The sequence below is a fragment of the Salvelinus alpinus genome, chromosome 1 (genome assembly GCF_045679555.1).
Source record: "Salvelinus alpinus chromosome 1, SLU_Salpinus.1, whole genome shotgun sequence".
NCBI classification, from domain to species: domain Eukaryota; kingdom Metazoa; phylum Chordata; class Actinopteri; order Salmoniformes; family Salmonidae; genus Salvelinus; species Salvelinus alpinus.
Window position 1 is genome coordinate 67,686,395 of NC_092086.1, and position 23,769 is coordinate 67,710,163.

Consider the following 23,769-nt stretch of genomic DNA (forward strand, 5'->3'; position numbering starts at 1 on the left):
CCAATTGGTGAGCAGCTGCTCTTGATCATTGTCGCGAAGCCACACCCGTCCCACTCACATTAGAAGTTTAGAACGAGAAAGTGCAGGCTATATAGAAACGATGGCCAAATTGAAAATCATTTAACAAAATAATGAGGATTTCTATGAGCCTAATCAAGGTTTTGATTACATCTCACATTCCAGTGTTGGAACTTGTAAACAAGGCTGCATGGGATTTTTTTTTCTCTTAATGTGAATCCGATTGAAGCAGATATGATTGAATAAAGCCCAGGAATCTCTCTTTCGTCCTTCATATGGCTTGATCTGCTCATTTTCATATCTGTGTTCTTACATCCAGAAAATGTCTGATGTGGGTGAAGTAGACATCATTTGATTACTTACTCTTCAGTATATATCATAAACTGCCATTGAAAATATGTATGAACGGTATAGTCTTGACAGTGATCAAAACAGACCAAGCAGACTTTTCCTTAACCTCTTAAGTATATGAATGCAAAAGACAGGAATGCCTTGAAGCCAAACTACTTGCTGAATCATACAGTGGACATGTTATGACTCCTTTATAAAGGAAATAAACATAGTATGTGGCATGTGGTATTATATTTAGTTGTGTTTATTGTGCTCTGCGTGAATTGTTGTGTCTTCATAAAAGTTATTAGGCTCTGCAAACAGCTGCTCGATCCTCTATCTGAAAACTGTACCACATTACCAGTGTCTGTTGTACTTTGCCAATGCACAAAGTCAATTGCTTGTGATATTGAGATGCCATAGCTGAGTGCACCGTTGGCCCCTGCATTGATGGCCTGGTTGCTAACACGCCTGCCCCTAGCAAAGGATGTGTAAATAAGGCCATCTATCTTCCCCAAGTGAAACTTTTAGACGGGTCAGCAGCAGCAACAGCAGCAGATCTGGCAGCGCACATCGTTAACGGCCCCCAACTTTGATCTCCTGGACGGAATTGAACTTCCCCCTCGCCTCTCACCCAACGGATATTCCCATCTGCTGGGTGGTACAGGCAGAGCAGGCCGCCCATCACTCCTACTAAGCTAGCTACAACCTCGCTCTCATCTGGCAGCAGGCCAAGACAGGTGCGCCGTCAGTCCTAGGGCCACTGTCTCCTCAGATCTCCCTCAGATGTCTTCCCTCCCCTCCGCCCTTCACTAACACCCTTCCAGGGTTCTACAGCAAGATTAAAGAGGTGCTCTCAGAAGTAAGAAGCCCCTAACGGAACATTGACATACAAATATAGAACGCAAAAGTTAAGTTTTTCTGGGGAACTTTTTTCTAGATCTTTTTTTGGGGCCAAATTTCTGGCGACCCCACCCCATATTTAACGTCACAACCTTAATATGTGTACATTTAGATTTTAACATCAACAAATAACCTTCAATGAATTACATTTTAATGTATCTTATCAGCATTAAGAGAACCAATAAATACATTAACTCAATAACATATTATTTTTCAAATGATCTTTCTCAAAAACATGTGTATATTATACAATAAAATCTGTACTTTTGTCCCTTTCCCCACATTTTCCTTTCAATTTGTCGACCCCACTGCAATTCCCTGACTTTGAATACCACAGATCTGACACATGAGCCAGTGAATAAAACTTAACAACATTGTACTCTCAATGTGTAAACCATCCTAACAGACATTTGTGATTATTCTCACAAAGCCAATTCAAATCATCCTCCCAACTCCTTGTTGTGATGACACAATATGAGGCTTTTCTCAGTAAATTGTTATTTAACATGCAATGACCACTGCAGGAATCTATGAACGAGCATGTTAAGCCGGTAAGATGTTTTGTTTTCTCCCAACCTTATTAAGAGCAGCACGCGTCCTGACGCATCATCCAAAATGCCTTTGACCTTGGCTAATTATCATTATTTTAACAACACTGTGCTCGACACCAGCAGAATTTAGAACCACATCACTACCTTAGCAGCACATAGAGCAGGAACAGGAGTAGGTCTAGCAAGGGTATTGGTATTAAGCCACAGACAGGATAAGCCAGTCCCACAGGGTCGCCAGGGCTGAAGGTGAATACACTTTACCTTCACAAGACATCTCAAATCCCAGATTGTGGGAAGGCATAACACCACAAAATGGGATGGGTTTAATAAAATAATAATGGTATCATGAAGGGATCTTTTTTTAAATGAGTTAAGTGGCATTCCACAGAGTTAAATGAAATGACACTGAGGAAGATGCAGTATGTGACAGGAAAATTGATGAGAGCTCCAAGGAGTTCACGAGATTTAAGACAGATTTAATACTGTCAGTTCCATCAGATTTGACAACAAACCTTTTGTAAACATCTCTGACTTAATTACCACAAATTAGTCATGGTCAACTGAAAAACGAGAGTGAAAAAAACTGCTTTATCTTAACATGGGAGAGGTAGCCTAGATTTGAAATATAGGATTGCCTTGATCATTAGTTTGTATTTCAGACATTGCAGATGGCTCAGATAACATAGTGAAGAGCAGCCTTGGTTAAATAGCTCTCTGAATGGTTCAACAGCCGAGCCAGGATGTTCTCTAATCAAATCAAATCTAATTGTATTTGTCACACCAGCGGTCACGAGTCATGACCACAGTCAAATTCCATATGACCGTTTAGTCACTGTCATTAGCAGCCTACCAAACTTGCTATCTGCCTGTTACTCAGCACTCTATTGTCCCTCTAATTACGTTGACAACAATGCAAATATAATCAAAAATCTAATCAAACACTACATGAGAGCCCATGAGAGCTATGCAATTGTGTGAGAAAACAGAGTTTTGATGGCCTCTATTAAAAAGCGGAGGATCTCATCAGCTTACTATAGGCTTACAATTTTTTTTCTTCTCAACTTTCCTAATATTAAGCACATTGCTTCACTTTACAACAGGAGTATAGCTTACCTGGCTGGCATGAAAATAAACCACGGGAAAAGTGTCCTCCATTCGCTATTTAAGTGCATAGATGACATATATTTCTTCCCCTGCCCCGAGATAGGTGCCTGATAATGGTCCAGTCTAAAAATTAAAAAACATTCACACATCTATTATTTAGTATATGTAAAGATTAAATTAAGAATAGTCTCATACAGGAGGTGACAATGTTAGCCTATCACATGTGAAGGATGCCCATACATGTGCAGTAAGGCGAGAAACAGCACATGCCTTTTTTTGCGATTATTATAGTCGCCCATATGCCTATATGTTTTGATAAGGTTAGTATCACAACTAAAGTGGCCAAATGACTTCTTAAAACTGGCATACATAGGCGGTGCATGAGTTTCAAGTTTGGGGAAGATAACGTTCACTAAAATACAGCATTACATGCATAATCACATTTGTGGTCACTTTTTAGTTTTTCTGCTAATGTATTGCATTTTGGAACATTCGCGTTTATATTCTACTGCCGTGTGCGCATTGCTGAGCTTATAATGTGAAGAAATAGCCTAATAGTTTGTCAACATTTTAAGCTAAACGTTCTGATCTGTTGCATCAGGCTCATTGCTTGAAAAACACTTTCCCAGAGTATGTTTGGAATCACACAGAAGGACAAGTTGACCAATAGAATGGGTAAACGTTTGTACTATGGGTGATGGTAGATTGACATAGGCTTGTGCTTTTGCTGTTTGTTAGGCCTACTCATCTTTTTTGGCTGACGAAAGTAAATGTGGACAGTTCTTCTAACATCTTCAATATGCTCCTGGGAATTCGATAAGGCGCGTGCAATTACGTCCCCAATTTGTCTGTCTTCACTTGTAGCTTACTCCGGAGCCAAGATGCTAAGTGAGAAGGACCTGATCAAGTGACGGGCATTGGCTAATAAGAATTTAGATATCTGAGAGAGCCATGTGAGTCAGAGGTGCTTCCGAGCAGGCGATTTGGAGAAAGGAATTATAATTATTGTATTCAGCCCATGGGCAGCAAAAAACATGGATTGTTTTTAGCGGGCATTACGGGCCACACAAGGGGGATGCCGCCGGGAAGTTTGAGGCCTAGTGAAAATATTATCAAGTGTTTGTCAAATTGTGAATGAGAGACTGAAGTGTGCAGCAGTGGCGGCTCCTCAGAGCAGGAAGGGGAGGACCATTCTCCTCAGTGAATTTCATAAAAATAGTGAAACATTTAAGTTATAATTTTTTGATAAAACTATACTAAATATATTCACGTCACCAAATAGTTGATTAAAACACACTGTTTTGCTGATGGTCTACAGTAGCTTCAACAGCTCTCTGTGCGGTAGCACCATGGTGTAGCTATGTTCCGTCCTCCTCTGGGTACATTTTTCACGTTTCAGGTAAGACCCAGATGCAGACAACATCGAAGTAACAACAGGGGAAGGCAAAGGACAGGCCAAAGCCAGGCAGGGGTCAGTAATCCAGATAGGTGGGGTAAAGGTACAGAAAGGCAGGCAGGCTCAGGGTCAGGGTAGGCAGAATGGTCAACACCAGGAAAACAGGAACAAACGAGAGACAGGAGCAGGGGGAAAACCGCTGGTAGGCTTGACGACACAAAACAAACTGGCAACAGAAAAACAGAGAACACAGGTATAAATACACAGGGGATAATGGGGAAGATGGGCAACACCTGGAGGGGGTGGAGGCAATCACAAAGCCTAGGAGGCTCATGGTTCTCACCCCCTTCCATACACTTACACAGTAATCATGACAACTTTTGGAGAATGTCCTCCAACCGGTTAGAGTTCTTGCAGCATGAACTGACATGTTGTCCACCCAATCAAATGATCAGAGAATGAATCTATTACTGAACGCATAAGCAACAGCTAGCTAGTACTGCAGTGGATAAAATGATGTGAGTAGTTGACTCAAAGAGAGAAAGACAATTGTTTAACAGCTTTGAACAAATACATTTCTTCAAAAATTAAAGAGAAGCAAGAGAGAGAGAGATATATGGTATTTTTTACTTAAATTGCAAATGCAGCTAGCTAGTTTAGCCTATTCAAATACCCAGCTCAAACAGATGGATGTTATGTTAGCTAGCTGGATATGACTATCCAACACTGGAACTCTTCCAAATCAAGGTAAGCTTTTATTTTTATGATTTTCTGCCACCAGGGCTTGCCGGTGTAACTGCTTACTGACTGTACACACAGTACTGCATGATTGCAGTGGGTTTACTAACGTGTTAGTTCTATTAGCTATGGTGACTATGATGTTACTTTAGCTAATAGGGTGACAACAATGTAGGCTGTGTGTAGCGGTAAGCGGTTATGACATGGTTTGGCTTGGAACAGTTTTTTTTGCCTGGTCACAGACAGATGATGTGTTGTGCATTGAAGTCCACAAGCGAAGGTAAAAGATGAGAGGAGGAGAGCATCTATATGCGAGACGGAATACAACGTGGCTGCTGTGAAAATGAACTGTGTTTACATGTATTGATTCTGCCGATTCTGTTGAAAACGCATCTTAAACAAAAAAAAGGGGGATAAACATACCTGAATTTGTCCAATAGAAACTTTTGTTTGCAACTGTTGGACTAATGATTACACACTAGATCAACTAGATGCAGGCAAGAGTGTGCAAGGCAGTATAGAATGTGTCACTGTCTGTCACTTAAACATTTTCTCTCGACCTGTTGTAAACTTTCCTAGGCTAGGTTGACGCAATATCATGATGGGTGTAGGGAAAGTTTGAGTATCATGTAGTAGCCAAAACCTATCGATGTTACATTGAACTGGGTGAATGGAATATGAATGACACTCATCCAATATACTGTAACAGAAATAAGGCCATGCTCATAAAAAAAAATAATAATAATTGTCCGCCCTCATCTTAAATGACACCCGATCGCCACTAATGTGCAGCCTGCACCAGAAACAAAGCAGAGCTCATGCATTTCATGCAACTTTTTTCAAATCATTATTAGAGTCGGATCATGCAGCCTAAGAATGTATTACAAATCCAAATATAAACCCCAACATTTGAAAACAGCTATAAGAGGAGCTGTTTATTTGTTAACCGCTCAGCACAGAATAGGCACATGGTGCGCACTCCCTCGGGAATTGTTTAGAGAAAATGTATGTTCTATTTTATTCAGCTATGTTCAGTTGTATTCTTCATACTATAAAATTATATTAAATAATGCCACAGAATTTTAAGCAAATCTTGTCTGCTAAATTAACTAGTGTAGGCCATAGCCATATGGCATAGCCAGATCAGGGCCTAACATAAGGACAATAAGGACTACGTTATTCTGTTCTTCTGAAACAGACTACATTTTCTTCATATGATGTTTCTTTAGACCTGTCTAAAATAAGTAATGGATTTATTGTGATGGTGTAGGCTATATTAAATACATTTTGTAGAGTTTTTAAAATGTACACTATATGTTCCGAAGGTCTGCATCAATGGCTTGTAGGTTATGCATGGAAGCCAGGAGATGCTAAATGTGTTTATGTTAATTAAACGTCAATAATCGTGAGCCCGGCAGTTATTTGCTTGTCAATCACTGGCTGACAAAATGTCATGACCGCCACAGCCCTATGCGTCTGTGTGTGTATGTGTGTGTTGGAGTCTCGGTCTAGTATTGTGAGTGTGTGGGTAGAGTCCGGTGAGTGTGCATAGAGGCAGTGCAAAAACAGAAGGGGGGTCAATGCAAATACTCCAGGTGTCACGATCGTTATAAGGAGTGGACCAAGATACAGCATGGTATGTTTCCATCCTTTATTTTGGAAGAGAAACTAAAAGAACAAAAACAATAAACCGAACAAACGAAACGTGAAGCTCAGAGTAGTGCTCACAGTTAACTATACCTAGACAAGATCCCACAAAGCACAATGGGGAAATGGCTACCTAAATATGATCCCCAATCAGAGACAACGATAAACAGCTGCCTCTGATTGGGACCCATACCAGGCCAACATAGATATATAATTCCCCTAGATAACCCACCCTTAATCACACCCCGACCTAACCAACATAGAGAATAAACAGCTCTCTATGGTCAAGGCGTGACACCAGGTAACTTTTCAGCAGTCTAATGTCACTTACACACAAACCTAATGGTGGATCTCATGTTTTTTTGTATTCGGCTCTATCCTTTAGTATAAGCAGAGTAAAGTTTGTGTTAGAATTAGGGGATAAAAGGCGGCCATAGTCGCTTAATCGCTGTCTGGCTTCCCCTGACATCAATCAACTAAATATACCTACCATCTGAGGCTGAGGGATTTGTCTTAAGAAACAAACCAGAGCCCTAACGTCATGGCTGGGATTGGACCAAAAAAGGAAAGTGAGGCTTGACTGTCACTTAAACAACCACAATGGAAAATTGAAATTAAGCACCTGTAACTTTGCAAGCATTGCTTTTAAAAAGAGGAATTGTGTTAATTGTGTTTGTCTGTAGCTACATGGTGCTAAGTTGCAAAATCATATTTTTTTCTGCTCAATGTTGTCATTTGTTGTGTGTGTTTGTCAAACCAAATGACATTGCATAAAGAACCAACCAACACCTACCGTTTTCACAGTCAGCTAAGAGAACATCAATTATTTTTTGAACCAATATAATTTTTTCCATACATGACCAAACGACAACCTTGTTGAAATGACCTTGCAGACTGAATTAAATGTTATCATAGTCCCAAAAATCCATTCATTTTAGATTCAGAGAGAGAGGTTAAGTGGACCAGACAAAAGTGTAGGACAATACAGGGAAGATTAAAATGTGCTCCTTGCTCCCTCTGTCTCTCAGTCAATCCCCAAGGGTCCAGCAGACAGTGTCTGCAGCTGAGGCTCATGGGAGGAACAGAGAGGAGTGCTGTAGCGCTCCAATAAGCTTTCCATCATAGTGGTGTCATGGCAGACCTTCTTTCACAGCTCCCAAATAAGATCACAAACACATCAGACAGGTCTGAGTGCTCCTTCACCTCACACAGACTCGCAGACAAGTGTGAAATCTCAAACACACAAACAAGGTTACAGATAAAACATGTACTTGACGTTTTTGTGTGTGGCGCAGGCTTTTAAAAACAAAGTTGTATTTTTCAGGCGAGAGTTTTTACTGAGTTTGCAAAAATAATTAGGCCTTTATCCTTTCTTCTTTTCAGTATGTGTGTTTGCTTTATTTGATTTCTGTAGTTCTATTTTTATAGGTAGCGTAGCACTGCTTTGATCAATGTTTTCTTGTCTGTACCTACTTGCTGTTTATTATAGCTATGCTCACAATCTAAAACATCATGATACAAACCATATTCCTATCTGGAACATAGCTGGGAGCTAGCTAACAAATAATAGAAAATGTGTTTTCTCAAAAAGTATTATTTACCTCAAATCTGAAATCCACAATAGAAGCTAGCCAGAAGCTAGCCAGAAGCTAACCAGAAGCTAGCCATCAGCTATCCTTTAGCTCGAAAAGCTATCGCCAGTTTTGTACTACGCGACTCAGACCAGAACACACCGGACCTATTTTTCTCTCCATATCCCCGGATTTCAACCGCAAGCACTGGACATTTACACCTGGATCTCGCAGCTAGCTAGCTGCTATCCGTGTAACTATTGGCTTACGTCGATCCCGGAGCAAACATCAATTATTCCAGAGCTAGCCAGCTGAAGAGTTCCATCAGCCAATCCTGGGCTACAATCACCTATCCGGACCCGTTTTACTGCCGATGCGGAGCCCCGTCGGGCCTTCACGACTGGACTACCGACGTTATCTGCCCGAGGGAGTTATCCAACTGGCCCCTCCGTCGCGACATTACCTGAACGCCCATCTGCGGCCCGCTAATCGTTAGCTGTCTTATCGGCAACTATCTGAATAGATCTATCTATCGGAAAAAAAATTCTTGGGTCACTATAACTATACAGTGGGGCAAAAAAGTTTTTAGTCAGCCACCAATTGTGCAAGTTCTCCCACTTAAAAAGATGAGAGAGGCCTGTAATTTTCATCATAGGTACACTTCAACTATGACAGACAAAATGAGAAGAAAAAAATCCAGAAAATCACATTGTAGGATTTTTAATGAATTTATTTGCAAATTATGGTGGAAAATAAGTATTTGGTCACCTACAAACAAGCAAGATTTCTGGCTCTCACAGACCTGTAACTTCTTCTTTAAGAGGCTCCTCTGTCCTCCACTCGTTACCTGTATTAATGGCACCTGTTTGAACTTGTTATCAGTATAAAAGACACCTGTCCACAACCTCAAACAGTCACACTCCAAACTCCACTATGGCCAAGACCAAAGAGCTGTCAAAGGACACCAGAAACAAAATTGTAGACCTGCACCAGGCTGGGAAGACTGAATCTGCAATAGGTAAGCAGCTTGGTTTGAAGAAATCAACTGTGGGAGCAATTATTAGGAAATGGAAGACATACAAGACCACTGATAATCTTCCTCGATCTGGGGCTCAACGCAAGATCTCACCCCGTGGGGTCAAAATGATCACAAGAACGGTGAGCAAAAATCCCAGAACCACACGGGGGGACCTAGTGAATGACCTGCAGAGCTGGGACCAAAGTAACAAAGCCTACCATCAGTAACACACTACGCCACCATGGACTCAAATCCTGCAGTGTCAGACGTGTCCCCCTGCTTAAGCCAGTACATGTCCAGGCCCGTCTGAAGTTTGCTAGAGAGCATTTGGATGATCCAGAAGAAGATTGGGAGAATGTCAGATGAAACCAAAATAGAACTTTTTTGGTAAAAACTCAACTCGTCGTGTTTGGAGGACAAAGAATGCTGAGTTGCATCCAAAGAACACCATACCTACTGTGAAGCATGGGGGTGGAAACATCATGCTTTGGGGCTGTTTTTCTGCAAAGGGACCAGGACGACTGATCCGTGTAAAGGAAAGAATGAATGGGGCCATGTATCTTGAGATTTTGAGTGAAAACCTCCTTCCATCAGCAAGGGCATTGAAGATGAAACATGGCTGGGTCTTTCAGCATGACAATGATCCCAAACACACCGCCCGGGCAACGAAGGAGTGGCTTCGTAAGAAGCATTTCAAGGTCCTGGAGTGGCCTAGCCAGTCTCCAGATCTCAACCCCATAGAAAATCTTTGGAGGGAGTTGAAAGTCCGTGTTGCCCAGCAACAGCCCCAAAACATCACTGCTCTAGAGGAGATCTGCATGGAGGAATGGGCCAAAATACCAGCAACAGTGTGTGAAAACCTTGTGAAGACTTACAGAAAATGTTTGACCTCTGTCATTGCCAACAAAGGGTATATAACAAAGTATTGAGATAAACTTTTGTTATTGACCAAATACTTATTTTCCACCATAATTTGCAAATAAATTCATTAAAAATCCTACAATGTGATTTTCTCGATTTTCTTTTCTCATTTTGTCTGTCATAGTTGAAGTGTACCTATGATGAACATTACAGGCCTCTCTCATCTTTTTAAGTGGGAGAACTTGCACAATTGGTGGCTGACTAAATACTTTTTTGCCCCACTGTATCTATTTTGCCATTTGGATTGATCCCCTCTACCACACGGAACCCCACTAATCTACCGTCGGAAATGCACAAGGTGGCTAAAATCAGACTTCCATCCTATGCTAGCTTGCTACCGATGGCTCAGCTAGCTGTCTGAATTGCCGTTACCCCAGCCAACCTCACTACTCACTGGACCCTTATGATCACTCGACTAAGCATGCCTCTCCTTAATGTCAATATGCCTTGTCCATTGCTGTTCTGGTTAGTGTTTATTGGCTTATTTCACTGTAGAGCCTCTAGCCCTGCTCATTATACCTTATCCAACCTTTCAGTTCCACCACCCACACATGCGATGACATCACCTGGTTTCAATGATGTTTCTAGAGACAATATCTCTCTCATCATCACTCAATACCTAGGTTTACCTCCACTGTATTCACATCCTACCATACCTTTGTCTGTACATTATACCTTGAAGCTATTTTATCGCCCCCAGAAACCTCCTTTTACTCTCTGTTCCGGACGTTCTAGACGACCAATTCTCATAGCTTTTAGCCGTACCCTTATCCTACTGCTCCTCTGTTTCTCTGGTGATGTAGAGGTGAATCCAGGCCCTGCAGTGCCTAGCTCCACTCCTATTTCCCAGGGGCTCTCATTTGATGACTTCTGTAACCGTAATAGCCTTGGTTTCATGCACGTTAACATTAGAAGCATCCTCCCTAAGTGTCACGTTCCTGACCTTGTTTTCCTTTTGTGTAGTTGTGTTTAGTGGGTCAGGACGTGAGCTGGGTGGGCAGTCTGTGTTGTTTGTTCTATGTTAAGTGTCAGTGTTAATTGACCTTGTATGGCTCTCAATCAGAGGCAGGTGTTTGACGTTTCCTCTGATTGAGAACCATATATAGGTAGGTTGTTTCACATTGTTTGTTGTGGGTGGTTGTCTTCCGTGTCTGTGTATGTCGCACCACACGGGACTGTTTCATTTTCGTTAGTGTATGTAGTCTGTTCCTGTTCGTGCGTTCTTTGTATATTGTAAGTTCGTTTGTTCAGGTCTGTTGACTTCGTTTATTATTTTGTAATTTCTCAAGTGTTCTTCGTGTTTCGTATTTGTTTAAATAAATCATTATGTATTCATCACCCGCTGCGCCTTGGTCCAATCTCTCACCTAAAGACGACCGTTACACTAAGTTTGTTTTATTCCCTGCTTTAGCACACACTGCCAACCCGGATGTTCTAGACGCATCTGAATCCTGGCTTAGGAAGACCACCAAAAATTCTGAAATCTCCATTCTTAACTACAACATTTTCAGACAAGATAGAACAGCCAAAGGGGGCGGTGTTGCAATCTACTGCAAAGATAGCCTCCAGAGTTCTGTCCTACTATCCAGGTCTGTACCCAAGCAATTTGAACTTCTACTTTAAAAAATCCACCTCTCTAAAAACAAGTCTCTCACCGTTGCCGCCTGCTATAGACCACCCTCTGCCCCCAGCTGCGCTCTGGACACCATATGTGAACAGATTGCCCCCATCTATCTTCAGAGCTCGTGCTGCTAGGCGACTTAAACTGGAACATGCTTAACTCCCCAGCCATCCTACAATCTATGCTTGATGCCCTCAATCTCACACAAATTATTAATGAACCTACCAGGTACCACCCCAAAGCCGTAAACACGGGCACCCTCATAGATATCATCCTAACCAACTTGCCCTCTAAATACACCTCTGCTGTTTTCAACCAAGATCTCAGCGATCACTGCCTCATTGCCTGCATTCGTAATGGGTCAGCAGTCAAACGACCTCCACTCATCACTGTCAAACGCTCCCTGAAACACTTCAGCGAGCAGGCCTTTCTAATCGACCTGGCCGGGGTATCCTGGAAGGATATTGATCTCATCCCGTCAGTAGAGGATGCCTGGTTATTTTCTTTAAATGCCTTCCTCACCATCTTAAATAAGCATGCCCCATTCAAGAAATGTAGAACCAGGAACAGATATAGCCCTTGGTTCTCTCCAGACCTGACTGCCCTTAACCAACACAAAAACATCCTATGGCGTTCTGCATTAGCATCGAACAGCCCCCATGATATGCAACTTTTCAGGGAAGCTAGTAACCAATATACACAGGCAGTTAGAGAAGCCAAGGCTAGCTTTTTCAAGCAGAAATTTGCTTCCTGCAACACAAACTCAAAAACGTTCTGAGACACTGTAAAGTCCATGGAGAATAAGAACACCTCCTCCCAGCTGCCCACTGCACTGAGGACAGGAAACACTGTCACCACCGATAAATCCACTATAATTGAGAATTTCAACAAGCATTTTTCTACGGCTGGCCACCTGGCTACCCCTACCCCGGTCAACAGCACTGCACCCCCCACAGCAACTCGCCCAAGCCTTCCCCATTTCTCCTTCTCCCAAATCCAGTCAGCTGATGTTCTGAAAGAGCGGCAAAATCTGGACCCCTACAAATCAGCCGGGCTAGACAATCTGGACCCTTTCTTTCTAAAATGATCTGCCCGAAATTGTTGCAACCCCTATTACTAGCCTGTTCAACCTCTCTTTCGTGTCGTCTGAGATTCCCAAAGATTGGAAAGTAGCTGCAGTCATCCCCCTCTTCAAAGTGGGGGACACTCTTGACCCAAACTGCTATAGACCTATATCTATCCTACCCTGCCTTTCTAAGGTCTTCGAAAGCCAAGTCAACAAACAGATTACCCACCATTTCGAATCCCACCATACCTTCTCCGCTATGCAATCTGGTTTCAGAGCTGGTCATGGGTGCACCTCAGACACGCTCAAGGTCCTAAACGATATCTTAACCGCCATCGATAAGAAACAATACTGTGCAGCCGTATTCATTGACCTGGCCAAGGCTTTTGACTCTGTCAATCACCACATCCTCATCGGCAGACTCGATAGCCTCGGTTTCTCAAATGATTGCCTGGCCTGGTTCACCAACTACTTCTCTGATAGAGTTCAGTGTGTCAAATCGGAGGGCCTGTTGTCCGGTTCTCTGGCAGTCTCTATGGGGGTACCACAGGGTTCAATTCTTGGACCGACTCTCTTCTCTGTATACATCAATGATGTGTCTCTTGCTGCTGGTGAGTCTCTGAACCACCTCTACGCAGACGACACCATTCTGTATACTTCTGGCCCTTCTTTGGACACTGTGTTAACAACCCTCCAGACGGGTTTCAATGCCATACAACTCTCCTTCCGTGGCCTCCAATTGCTCTTAAATACAAGTAAAACTAAATGCATGCTCTTCAACCGATCGCTGCCTGCACTTGCCCGCCCGTCCAACATCACTACTCTGGACGGTTCTGACTTAGAATATGTGGACAACTACAAATACCTAGGTGTCTGGTTAGACTGTAAACTCTCCTTCCAGACTCACATTAAGCATCTCCAATCCAAAGTTAAATCTAGAATTGGCTTCCTATTTCGCAACAAAGCCTCCTTCACTCATGCTGCCAAACATACCCTTGTAAAACTGACTATCCTACCGATCCTCGACTTCGGCGATGTCATTTACAAAATAGCCTCCAATACCCTACTCAATAAATTGGATGCAGTCTATTGACAGTGCCATCCGTTTTGTCACCAAAGCCCCATATACTACCCACCACTGTGACCTGTACGCTCTCGTTGGCTGGCCCTCGTTTCATACTCGTCGCCAAACCCACTGGCTCCAGGTCATCTACAAGACCCTGCTAGGTAAAGTCCCCCTTATCTCAGCTCGCTGGTCACCATAGCAGCACCCACCCGTAGCACGTACTCCAGCAGGTAAATCTCTCTGGTCACCCCCAAAACCAATTCTTCCTTTGGCCGCCTCTCCTTCCAGTTCTTTGCTGCCAATGACTGGAATGAACTACAAAACTCTTTGAAACTGGAAACACTTATCTCCCTCACTAGCTTTAAGCACCAGCTGTCAGAGCAGCTCACAGATTACTGCACCTGTACATAGCCCATGTATAATTTAGCCCAAACAACTACCTCTCCCCCTACTGTATTTATTTATTCATTTATTTATTTTGCTCCTTTGCACCCCATTATTTCTATCTTTACTTTGCACATTCTTCCACTGCAAATCTACCATTCCAGTGTTTTACTTGCTATATTGTATTTACTTTGCCACCATGGCCTTTTTTTTGCCTTTACCTCCCTTATCTCACCTCATTTGCTCACATTGTATATACTTTTTTTTTTCTACTGTATTATTGGCTGTATGTTTGTTTTACTCCATGTGTAACTCTGTGTTGTTGTATGTGTCGAACTGCTTTGCTTTATCTTGGCCAGGTCGCAATTGTAAATGAGAACTTGTTCTCAACTTGCCTACCTGGTTAAATAAAGGTGAAATAAAAAAAATAAACATGGCCACTTGTAGCTCACCAAGCAACAAAAGACTTGTTGTTGTGTTGTCTGAGAGTAACCTACAGTATAGCCTACTGGGATTCTACATACAGACATTTCATTGTGACATCATAGAATGCACAGCAGCTGTGGTGCAGAAGGAGACAGAAATGTAATGTGAAAGCAACATCTGTGCTGAAAGGTCAGGGTTGTGAACGGTTCACTGCTTAATTTTTGCCTCGGACTTCAATGCACCTCATTTCACTCTGAAAAAGTGCAATAAACTGAATCATGATGATATAATAAACTGAACCATGCTTGCGATATAGTTGACTGCAACAACTGGACATCTTTAATTTCATTATATGGTTAACATTTCCATCTACTGCATAGATAAACTCAAGGTAGAGACATGTCTATATTTATTCATATGTCATCCTATGTATCCATGTATCCATCCAGTTATATACTGTATCTTAAATGTATTTCATGGTCCTAATGAGGAACTTATGAGTTGCAATATAGGATCAGCATCTTTACATTTGTGTCAATAGCCTATCTAATGGAATCTCATCACTCAATGATGAATGCATTAAAGGTCCAATGCAGACATTTTTATCTCAATATCAAATAATTACTTGGTAACAAATATATATATAAAGCACAGGAACATCACTTTTTAGACAGGAACTGTTGACATGTAGAGTGAAGTGAGAATAAATAGCATCAGTCTCTCTGACCTTTACCAGATGTTAAGAGTCCCTGCTCTGATATGACACTCTGACACTCACTCATGCTATGCACGAGTGATTGACCATGACATTTATGGCTGCATGTAAATTATTATGACAGCTTATGATAACCCTCACTCTATGACAATAACTTCAAGCCAAATGGGACCCAGGAGAGGAGAGAGGATACCCATGTGAGAATCCTTGACCTCCTTACTATTCACTCATCCCAAACACACACACACACACACACACACACACACACACACACATAGTCCAGACACAGCACACCCGGGAGCACACTACATTTTTTGCATCTTCCAGGAATTAGCCGTCCTGCAATCTGACTTGACAAAGACAGAAGAGGAGGAAGACATCTGGAGAGCAGGGCTTATATAACAGTCAGATTCAGGGAGGGAGGGATGGATGGATGGAGGACAGGCAGGCCATTCACCCCCTGCCTGCTGTATGAGACGCTGCCTGTCTGCCCAGTCACTTCCATTCCTCTGCACAGAAAAGAGGGTTCCTCAAGGGTTCTTTGGGAAGGGTGAACCATAATGACCCACAGAACCCTTTGAGCTCTTTAATGGTTCTTTGCAGTTCACAAAAGGGTTATTTGCAACTTTAAGCGATAATTAAAATGTATAGGTAGCAGTATATTTTGGGGAGTGGTTTGTACACAGCTCTTTTTGTGCAACCGTGAGGGAGTCTGTCATTCCTGTCATCTAATCCTTTGTGTTATGCCATTACATGTTATAAATGACCACACCAATAATGGTGTCTTGTGAAAGACTAAAGTATGGTCTTCTGAGAACTGTTGTCTAAGTCAGTGGTTCTCAATTATTTCTTTAGGGAACCCAGCTGTTCCAGAGATCGCTCACCTGGAATTTTAACCATATAATATAACCAAAAAAACCTGTATGGTTCTTAAGAAGGATCTACAAAGAACTGCCCTTAAGGAAAAACCACATGATTTCACATGTAAAACTGTCACGTTTTGCACATGATCATTTTATTTCATGTGAAATTCCACATGTGACATCATATGAAATTTCACACGATGATATTTCACATAACCTTTCACATGTGGATTCAAATTTTCACTTGTGAATATTTTTCACAAGACTTCACAGCTGGTGCCCTGCAAACAAAAATGAGTTGTTCAGATACACACACAAACAGTGCCTATAGTGTTTTCAATGTACACATTTGACTGTGTATGTATATTTATAGAGTAATATTCAACTATACTATTCAACATGTCCTCAACCGGGATTTGAACTGACAACCTTGGTTCACAGTATTCCGATATTTCTGCTACACCACCATGTCTGTGTCAATGACTGAATTCACCTGTATGCATACACTTTGGACTTAATTCATGTAAACCTCAGCTTTGTTAAAAATACACTCAAGAAATTCTATCATATTTATCATAGTGATTCAGGGGTAACATTAACATAGAATAATATGCCCACCAACATTAAACAACAATACAGAAAACCCCTCATATTGCTGAAATAAGTAATTTAGATCAATGATGAGAGAATAGTCAGATTAAGTGGTAACTAAAATAGAAGTGCAGATGGCAGAGTGCAGAGACATATTATTGGTAATGAATGTGTAGAGGAATGCTGCAGACTTTGCGACGCAGCAGAAAGCTCAGCATACCCCAAATCCAGATGTTGCCATTTCAAATCCCAGGTAGGGTCATGTTATTAAAAAGTCAGTAATAAGCGATCATGTCAAATGTAATCATATTGTCATTTATTAAAGATTTTTTTACACAATTTTAGCTGAACATCATACCACTTACTTTAAAAACCCCCATAGAATTTAATTCCTTTGAAATTCACGTGTCATTTGTAGTTTCACATGTGAACATTGCATTTTTACATGGTAATTGCATTTTCACATGTGAAATACTGCAGCTGTTTGCACATATTGAGCTGAAATTTGTTCATATGTGAAACCATATGTTCACATGTATTACATTTAGAGTTCACATGTTAACACCAACCTTTCACGAGGAGAAAAACATTCACATGTGAAAATTGAATTTGCACTTTTACATGTTAACGTTTTTCACGTGAAAATTGAGCTCTCACATGTGGAATTGCATTTTGACATGTGCATTTTGTCACATTTATTTCACGAGATGAAGTTTTCACATTTGGAGTTTCATGTTATCACATATTTTCACATTCACTTCACATGCAATCACATGCGATCACGTGATCACATCTGAAATTCATATGGTTTATCTGTATGGCCCACACATTTAAGCATACTGTCACGTTCCTGACCTATTTTCTGTTGTTTTGTATGTGTTAGTCGGTCAGGGCGTGAGTGTGGGTGGGCATTTCTATGTTTTGTGTTTCTATGTTTAGGTCTTGTAATCAGCCTTATATGGTTCTCAATCAGAGACAGGTGTTTGACGTTTTCCTCTGATTGAGAACCATATATAGGTTGGCTGTTCACACTGTTTGTTGGTGGGTGATTGTCTCCTGTGTCTTCCGTGTCTGTGTTTGTGCACCACACGGGACTGTTTTGGCTGTTCATTTGTTTGATGTAGTCTGTTCCTGTCCGTGAGTTCTGCGTGTAGTTATGTAAGTTCCATGTTCAGGTTTCGTCTACGTCGTTTTCTTATTTTGTAATTTTCCAAGTGTTTTCGTGTTTGTGTTCGTCTTTCAATAAATTACATTATGTCATCATACCTCGCTGCGTATTGGTCCTCCGATCCTTCTCTCCTCTCCTCGTCTGAGGAGGAGGAAGATCTAGAACGCCGTTACACATACGCAAGATTGAAAAGGTTCTTTATGAAACCATTGTCCATAAAGGTACTGTAAAGAACCATAAAAAGGGTTCTATATAGCCCGAAAAAGGGTTGTAACCATTATGCTATGCAGCGGAACCCTTTTTTTGTGCTGTATAGGACCTATTTTTTTATATATACAGTAGGTAGCCTAACAGTGAAGAGTGTTGGGCCAGTAACTGAAAGGTCGCTGGTTTGAATCACCAAGCCAAGGCACTTAAACCTAATCGCTCAGGAAAAGAGCCAGGAAAGTGTTCTTTATAGCACCACACAGGTTCCAATTTGAGCTGTATGAGCATGGTTCTTATGGAATCTTTAAAAAAAAGTTCTATTCAGCACCAAAAAGAGATCCGCTATGGTTGAAAGCCAAATAACCCTTATTTGGCACTATATAGAACCATTCGTTTTTAGTGTGGGACAGACTGGGACAGACTGATCCTGCATGGTGAACCCAAGCTGGGTTTCTTAACTCCACGATATGTACAGCACATTGGAGTTGGGTTGCGACGACTGTGGGCAGAGTGTACCTCTGACAACAATGAGTCGCTGTCAGACGACACAAGGAAACAGTTGGTGGTTGTATTTGACAAAAGTTGTATTAAAAAGTATGTATTTCAGCAAACAAAGAAAGGCACGCAGCTACAGAAGACAAACATACAGTAGGTACAAGGCAAGGGTTTAAAACATTTACAAGTATGGACTGACAGGGACTCCATGTGGTAGGAGGTTCAGTCCGCCCACAGTCATCTCCGCTCAACTCCATTGACGTGATGTACATGGTGGAGCTGAGAAAAGTTTGGCTAGGTGAACCCATGCACACTGACAATAACAGCTGTATTTGCCACCCTATTTATCTTCTCATGTCAAATTCTAGGAAACGCATGAAACGATGTACTGTCCAAAATGTGGCTTTGCAAAATGACTTGGGTTCATAACAAAATGTAGACCCTGGTAATGACGACAAGTTTAAAAGAAAAACAAACACTCACAAGCTACACACATGCTGCAAAATATGTATGCTTGACCCACATATACAAAAACTCTAAACCACCTTTACTCCACACACAGAGACGAGTACAAAGCTCTCCTTCACCCTCCATTTGGCAAATCTGACCATAATTCTATCCTCCTGATTCCTGCTTACAAGCTAAAATGAAAGCAGGAAGCACCAGTGACTCGGTCAATAAAAAAGTGGGCAGATGAAGCAGATGCTAAACTACAGGACAGTTTTGCTAGCAAAAACTGGAATATGTTCAGGGATTCTTCCGATGGCATTGATGAGTACACCACATCAGTCACTGGCTTCATCAATAAGTGCATCGACGACGTCGTCCCCACAGTGACTGTACGTACAAACCCCAACCAGAAGCCATGGATTACAGCCAACATCCTCACTGAGCTAAAGGATAGAGCTGCTACTTTCAAGGAGCGGGACTCTAACCCGGAAGCTTATAAGAAATCCCACTATGCCCTCCAACGAACCATCAAACAAGCAAAGTGTCAATACAGGACTAAGATCGAATCGTACTACACCGGCTCCGACGCTCATCGGATGTGGCAGGGCTTGCAAACTATTACAGACTACAAAGGGAAGCACAGCCGAGAGCGGCCCGGTTACATTAGCCTACCAGATAAGCTAAATTACTTCTATGCTTGCATCAGCTGTTCCAAACGAGTATGTGATCACGCTCTCCACAGACGATGTGGGTAAGACCTTTAACAGGTCAACATTCACACGGCCACAGGGCCAGATGGTTTACTAGGACGTGTACTTCGAGCATGCGCTGACCAACTGTCAAGTTTCTTCACTGATATGTTCAACCTCTCCCTGTCTGTGTCTGTAATACCAACATGTTTCAAGCAGACGACCATAGTCCATGTGCCCAAGAACAATTAGGTAACCTGCCTAAATGACTACCGACCCGTAGCACTCAGGTCTGTAGCAATGAAGTGCGTTGAAAGGCTGGTCATTACTCACATCAACACCATTATCCCAGAAACCTTAAACCCACTCCAATTTGCATACCACCCCAACAGATCCACAGATGATGCAATCTCTACTGCACTCCACACTGCCCTTTCCCACCTGGGTAAAAGGAACACCCATGTGAGAATGCTATTCATTGACTACAGCTCAGCATTCAACACCATAGTGCCCTCAAAGCTCATCACTAAGCTAAGGACCATGGGACGAAACACCTACCTCTGCAACTAGATCCTGGACTTTCACAATGGGCCACCCCCAGGTGGTAATGGTAGGTAACACCACATCCGCCACGCTGATCCTCAACACTGGGGCCCCTCAGGGGTGCGTGCTCAGTCCCCTCCTGTACTCCCTGTTCACTCATGACTGCACGGCCAGGCACGACTCCAACACCATCATTTAGTTTGCCGATGACACAACAGTGGTAGGCCTGATCACCGACAACGATGAGACAGCCTATAGGGAGGAGGTCAGAGACCTGGCCGTGTGGTGGCAGAACAACAACCTCTCCCTCAACGTGATCAAGACAAAGGAGATGATTGTGGACAACAGGAAAAGGAGGACCGAGCACACCCCCATTCTCATCTACTGGGCTGTAGTGGAGCAGGTTGAGAGCTGTCCACATCACCAACAAACTGGCATGGTCCAAGCACACCAAGAAAGTCGTGAAGAGGGCACTACAAAACCTATTCCTCCTCAGGAGACTGAACAGATTTGGCAATGGTCTTCAGATCGTCAAAAGTTTTTACAGCTGCACCATCGAGAGCATCCTGACCGGTTGCATCACTGCCTGGTATGGCAACTGCTCGGCCTCCGACCGCAAGCCACTACAGAGTGTAGTGCGTACGACCCAGTACATCCCCGGGGCCAAGCTTGCTGCCATCCAGGACCTCTATACCAGGCGGTGTCAGAGGAAGGCCCTAAAAATTGTCAAAGACACTCCAGCCACCCTAGTCATGGACTGTTCTCTCTGCTACCGTGGTACCGGAGCGCCAAGTCTAGGTCCAAGAGGATTCTAAACAGCGTCTACCACCAAGCCATAAGACTCCTGAACATCCAATCAAATGGCTACCCAGACTGTTTGCACTGCCCCCCCCCCCCCTTTTACGCTGCTGCTACTCTCTGTTATTATCTATGCATAGTCACTTAAATAACTCTACCTACATGTACATATTACCTTAATTACCTCGACTAACCGGTGCCCCCGCACATTGACTCTGTACGGGTACCCCCTGTATATAGCCTTGCTATTGTTATTTTACTGGTGCTCTTTAATTATTTGTTACTTTTATTTATTTTTTTAGGTATTTTTCTTACAACTGCATTGTTGGTTAAGGGCATGTAAGTAAGCATTTCACTGTAAGGTCTACACCTTTTGTATTTGGCACACGTGACAAATATAATTCGATTTTATTTGATATTGATGCATACGCAAGTCAAGTAAAAATAACCATAACATGCGCGTGATGCACACATACGCGCGCACACACACACACACACACACATACATACATACTCATGCACACAAACACAACACACAATCGACACACAGACACACAAATACAAACACACCTCTCTGGGAGACTATCTGGACCCTATAGAAGTGACTCAGCTGTCAGCTGGGTGACTCAGGGGTCCTGGGGGCGGCAGACGGGCAGTGGAGGAGACATAAAAGCACCCGACCATGGACCCTAGCCTCGGGGGAGAGTTCCAGTCCAGCACAAGCAGACAGAGATGGCGTTGGAGCGACAGAGCCCATGGCCCTCGGCTTAACGTGGTACAAGGAAGCAGCAAGGGCAACATCCACAGTGGCCAATTCTGTGGACGTGCATTTTCAAAGCAGTGGTTTATCCTTAAGGGGACAGTGGGTGGGGATATAGTGTATGTCTCTGGGGGCTTTCCTCTGTCTGTGCAGTTATGGGCTTGAGATAACCAAAGCCAAGACCCCGCGTTGTCCAGAGGCAGCATGATCCTGTGATGAACTGGGTGTGAGCATGCTGTCTGTGGACCAGAAAGCCCACCATCATCAGGCCTGGACCTGTCAGTTCTGTTGACAGATAGTGAGGGGCAGCTGGCGTGGATGGCTTTGTTTGAGGTGGGGGAGTGAATGATAGGAGAGGGAGCCCCTCTAGGCTTTAGAGTCATGGGTCACCTGCACTTAAGATGGCAGTGGTGGAAAAACCACCATATTAACAGTTCTGATGAAACTCAGAGCTCAGACGTAATGTGAACCTGGAGTCCGGACATCATGAGATCGATCCATTTCTGGATTCCTTTTTTTTGCTCATAATCAAATCACAGACACAGATTATCTAAGGATCTCCAATCGAGGAGTATGTCTCTGCTATATGTGAGGTTGTGAGTCATACCCTTTTATGTACGTATGTATGCCTAACAGCCAAAAACTAATGCAAGACACTTGCTGTCACACTGTCAGATATGATTGGGATCACACAGCTTTGATCCTTTTTTCATAATGAATAAAATGAACATCACATTTCATGAAGGTTTTGACACTTCAAGTGAGAAATTATTTGAAGTTTTGGGATGATGACATGGTTTAAAACTTTCATGCATTTCACAACCTTTCAAAAGTAACAAGGCCTTCAAACTACTAGCTGATAACACTCTTCAAAAGAAGGGTTCCAAAGGGTTCTTCAGCTGTCCCCATAGGAGAACCCTTTTTGGTTCCAGGTAGAACCCTTTTTAGTTGCAGGTAGAACTCTTTTGGGTTCCATGTGTAAAGGGAACCAAAAAGTGTTGTTCAAATAATTTTACTATGGGGAAAGAGCTGAAGAATACTTTTAGGTTCTAGATAGCACCTTTTTTTCTAAGAGTGTACAGTGAGAGATGAAAGGGAATAGTAGACGAAAGGGAATGTGAAATACAGTACCTTCGGAAAGTATTCAAACTCCTTGACTTTTGCCACATTTTGTTACGTTAAAGCATTATTTTAAATGTATTAAATCTTTTTTTTTATCAGCAATAATACACACAATACCCCATAATGACAAAGTGAAAACAGGTTTTTAGACATTTTTTGCAAATGTATTATAAATAAAAAACAGAAATACTGTATTAACATAACTATTCAGAACCGTTGCTATGAGACTCGAAATTGAGTTCAGGTGCATCCTCTTTCCATTGGTCATCCTAGAGATGATTCCAGAACTTCTTTGGAGTCCATCTGTGGTAAATTCAATTAATTGGACATGATTTGGAAAGGCACACAAATGCCTGTTCCTGGGGTGCTTCAATGCTTCAGGATTTTTTTGGTACCCTTCCCCAGATCTGTGCCTCAACACAATCCTGTCTTGGAGCTCTATGGAATTCCTTCATACTCAGGGCTTGGTTTTTGCTCTGACATACACTGTCAACTGTGGGACCTAATATAGGACACAGTGGCCTCCATCATTCTTAAATAGAAGAAGTTTGGAACCACCAAGACTCTACCTAGAGCTGGCCGCCTTGCCAAACTGAGCAATCGGGCGA